The following is a 4835-nucleotide window of genomic DNA, read 5'->3' as shown; positions in this document are numbered from 1 at the left end:
AAACGTCCGATTGATTTTTTTTGATTATTTTATTCAAAGATATTTTGATTATTTTATTATTATTTTTCAAGATATTTTGATTATTTTATTATTATTTTACTTTTTTTGGTTTAACCGAGGTTACAGTGTGAACGATCGGTTAGATTTATTTTAACAGTGATTAAACGAGATTACAACACAAATGATTGGTTGAAATTCATTTTATCATTTATTAGGTGAGAAAACGGCTTAAACGATCGGTTAAAGCGCGTTAAAAACTGAAGAAAAGAAAATCGAAAATGAACGAAATGAAGATGCAAGCTAAAAAAACAAGAAATGAATTGAAAGTCTCGGATTCGAAAACTTACCCGCTGAAGAACAAAGAACGAACGAAGAACGGATGAAGAACGGTGAAGAACAACGAAAAACCTTCACGGATTCGCTCACGAAAACATCTCAGAAGCGTTACGGAAGCACCTCGACTTGGATTTTCTTCACGGAAACAATTTTTTTTCACCCAAAATGGCTGAAATGCATAGCCAAAAGGATAATGGATGTTTAGAACATCCCCCTTTCGCCTATTTATAAGAAAAAGGGAGAGGAGGTTGCCGCCCAGCTCGCCCAGGCGATCTGGATTACTTCCTCCAGAAGCAACCCTGCTTCGAAAATACTCTGGCAGGCCCAAATTCAAAATTTTGAAAATTGCTATTTGCACCCCCCCCCATTTTGATAAGTTCACCCCCTTCTTTCGTATTTTACGGAAAAGATACGGAAGCATATAGGACTTGACTTTCTTCTCTTTTTCTCTTCCCCCTCACCCATATTAAGTGAAATATGCTTATTTAGGGTTATGGGAATTTTACGGAAGCATTACGGGAGTCCCGGAAGCCATTTTTTTAACAAAATGGGGGAGGTTGTTGCCGCCCAACTCGCCCAGGCGAGCTAGATTGCTTCCACCTTAAGCAAGGAAATGCCCAGAATCCTCTAGCAGGGCCCAGATTTGAAAATTTCTATTTGCACCCCCATTTTTCTAAATACACCCCCTTTTGCTTTTTTTGCTGGTTCTTTTTCCGTAACGTTACGGAACTTTACGGATTACATAATGATACTTGTTTTCTTTCCGTAATGTCGCGAAACCTTACGGATTGTGCAATAATCCTTTCTTAGACTTCTAGAATGTTGCGGAACTTTACGGATTGCGCAACAATGTTTCCTTTCGACTTCCGGCATGTCGCGGAACTTCACGGATTGCCTAATGATGGGTGTCAAGTTCCTCGAAGCGGTCAAGCGAGGGTCGCATGCTATCAAACAGATGGTCCCCGGACGAAATTAGGGTATGACATGTGCATTTTGAGCATTCTGAGTATTCTGTTGCTAGTGATTCTGAATATTCTGATTTTGAGCATTCAATTACTAATTTTCATACTGAGAACATGACTCAACCTCCACCTCGTGAGAGGACTCTTAGGAAGATGGCTGCACCTGATTTCACTTATGAAAGCTTGTGCATTCAATATCCTAATGAGGGTGTTCCATATGTTCTCAAGACTGGACTAATACATTTGCTGCCCAAGTTTCATGGTCTTGCAGGTGAAGATCCTCATAAGCATCTTAAGGAGTTCCATATTGTTTGTTCCACCATGAAGCCCCCTGATGTCCAGGAAGATCATATCTTTCTAAAGGCTTTTCCTCATTCTCTGGAGGGAGTGGCAAAAGATTGGTTGTATTACCTTGCTCCCAGATCCATCTCCAGCTGGGATGAAGAAGGTGTTCTTGGAGAAATTCTTCCCTGCATCTAGGACCACTGCCATTAGAAAATACATTTCAGGCATCAGGCAACTTAGTGGAGAGAGCTTGTATGAGTACTGGGAAAGATTCAAGAAATTGTCTGCAAGCTGCCCTCACCACCAGATTTCTAAGCAACTCTTTCTTCAATATTTCTATGAGGGACTTAGAAACATGGAGAGGAGTATGATTGATGCTGCCATTGGTGGAGCCCTTGGTGATATGACTCCTGCTGAGGCTAGGAATTTGATTGAGAAGATGGCTTCCAACTCCCAACAATTCAGTGCAAGAAATGATGTTATTGTCCTTAGAGGAGTCCATGAGATGGCCACGGATTCATCTTCATCTATTGAAAATAAAAAGCTTAAGGGAAAACTTGATGCCTTGGTCAACCTAGTAACTCAGCTTGCCATGAATTAGAAATCTGCACCTGTTGCAAGAGTCTGTGATCTATGTTCTTCTGCAGATCACCATACAGATCTTTGTCCTTCTTTGCAACAATCTGGAGTCAATGAGCAACCTGAAGCTTATGCTGCAAACATTTATAATAGACCCCCTTAGCAGAAAAACCAATAACAACAGAATAATTATGATCTTTCAAGCAACAGATACAATCCAGATTGGAGGAATCATCCAAATCTGAGATGGACAAGTCCTCCACAACAACAACAGCCTGTCCCTCCCTTCCAAAATGTTGCTGGTCCAAGCAAGCCATATGTTCCTCCACCAATGCAACAGCAGCAGCAACAGTCACAATAAAGATAACAAGCAACTGAGGCTCCTCCTCAACCTTCCTTAGAAGAGTTAGTGAGGCAAATGACAATCCAGAATATGCAATTTCAGCAAGAGACAAGAGCCTCCATTCAGAAAAGGAGATCTTGGAGACCTTCAGGAAAGTAGAGGTGAACATACCTCTGCTAGATGCCATCAAGCAGATTCTAAGATATGCCAAGTTTCTAAAGGAGTTGTGCACCCAAAAAAGGAAGCTCAAAGGCAATGAAAGGATTAGCATGGGCAAAAATGTATCAGCATTGATAGGTAAATATGTTCCTCACATTCCTGAGAAATGAAAGGACCCAGGTACTTTCTGTATACCTTGCATTATTGGGAACAGTAAATTTGAGAATGCCATGCTAGATCTAGGAGCATCAATTATTGTCATGCCTCTGTCCATTTTCAATTCTTTATCTCTTGGACCTTTGCAATCTACAGATGTGGTGATTCATTTGGCAAATAGAAGTGTTGCTTACCCCACAGGTTTCATAGAGGATGTGCTGGTTCGGGTTGGTGAACTTATTTTTCCTATTGATTTTTATGTTCTTAATATGGAAGAGGGATTTTCCCATGGTTCAGTTCCAATTATTTTAGGCAGGCCATTTATGAAAACAGCCCAAACCAAGATAGATGTTTATGTTGGCACATTGTCTATGGAATTTGGTGATATTGTTGTTCATTTTAGCATTCTTGATGCCATGAAACATCCATCTGAAGATCATTCTATTTTTCATGCTGGGATAATTGATCAGATTGTTGATGATTATATGTTTGATTTTGATTCTGTTCTTCATGGTAGGAAACATCCATTTTTATCTGATCTACATACTTGTCACTCCTTATGCATTAAATCTGAATCTGAGTTTGAATTTGATCTTGTATCCGATTTTTATGCTAAGAGTGAATTTGAATTTGAGTCTGGTTCTGATTTTCTGGGTGTTGTACCTCTTGATGTTGATTTTTTTAGAGTCAGAATGCACTAACCATGTTGCAGGAAGTACATATACTTCTGACTTGCTTTATGAGGTACAGGCTGTGGAACCTTCCTCTTCTCCTACCCTGGTTCCTCCCACTGTTCAGCCACCTGTTGAAGAAGGTTGAATCAAAGTCTAGATTGATCAGGTGGATGCTTTGGCTCCAAGAATTTGATTTGGAGATCCGTGATCGGAGCGGTGCACAGAACCTCGTGGCTGACCATCTGAGTAGGATTGAGCGTGCATCTGAGGACTCACCGATTCGGGATTATTTTCTAGATGACCATTTGTACATTCTGTATAGTATTTCTGATTCCTTCCCCACTCCCTGGTTTGCTAATATTGTGAATTATTTGGTTGCTTCTGTTTTTCCTCCCTTAGCATCTAAAGCTCAAAATGATAAAATTAAGAGTGATGCTAAGCATTATATTTGGGATGACCCCTATTTGTGGAAGTTGCGCAATGACCAGGTTATTAGAAGATGCATTCCAGACCATGAGATTGACTCAGTCCTGCAATTTTGTTATTCTTCCGCACCAGGTGGCCATCTTGGCATATAGAGGACAGCTCGCAAGGTGCTTGACTGCGGTTTCTATTGGCACACCATCTTCAAGGATGCATGGAAAATCTGTAGCACTTGTGAGCCTTGTCAGAGAGCAGGCGGCTCACTTTCATGGAGACAGCAAATGCCTCAACAACCCATGTTATTCTGTGAGGTGTTTGATGTCTGGGGTATAGATTTTATAGGGCCTTTCCCTGTCTCTTTTGGTTTTGTTTATATTATCCTTACTGTTGATTATGTTTCAAAATGGGTGGAAGCCAAACCCACCAGAACTAACGATGCTAAGGTTGTTGTAGATTTTGTTATATCTAATCTATTTTGCAGGTTTGGAGTCCCTAGAGCCATCGTTAGTGATCATGGCACCCATTTTTGTAACAGATCCATGTATGCCTTGCTCAAAAAGTATGAGGTCATGCACAGAATTTCCACACCTTACCACCCCCAAACTAATGGGCAGACTGAGATTTCAAACAAGGAGATAAAAAGGATCTTAGAGAAGATTGTGCAGCCGAACAGAAAGGATTAGAGCACCATGTTGGATTATGCTCTTTGGGCGCATAGGACTGCCTACAAAGCACCCATAGGAATGTCCCCTTATCGGGTTGTCTTTGGCAAGGCATGCCATCTTCCTGTAGAGATAGAGCACAAAGCCTACTGGGCTGTAAAGACCTGCAACTTCTCTATTGATCAGGCTGGAGAGGAAAGGAAGTTGCAACTAAGTGAGCTATATGAGATCCGTTTAGAAGCCTATGAGAATTCCA

At 40.8% G+C, this 4835-nt stretch overlaps 1 non-coding gene across 1 annotated transcript; it reads right to left on the bottom strand.

Moving 5' to 3' along the window:
• Nucleotides 1–1785: 1785 nt before the first annotated feature.
• LOC113000246 (small nucleolar RNA R71) lies at nt 1786–1892 on the bottom strand. The gene has a single exon (XR_003265537.1). It is a non-coding gene; the product is annotated as a small nucleolar RNA R71 (small nucleolar RNA).
• Nucleotides 1893–4835: the final 2943 nt, after the last annotated feature.

Source organism: Glycine max, chromosome 18 (assembly GCF_000004515.6).
Source record: "Glycine max cultivar Williams 82 chromosome 18, Glycine_max_v4.0, whole genome shotgun sequence".
Lineage (NCBI taxonomy): Eukaryota > Viridiplantae > Streptophyta > Magnoliopsida > Fabales > Fabaceae > Glycine > Glycine max.
The sequence above is the reverse complement of the archived record's forward strand: the minus strand, read 5'-3'. Positions and strand labels throughout refer to the sequence as shown.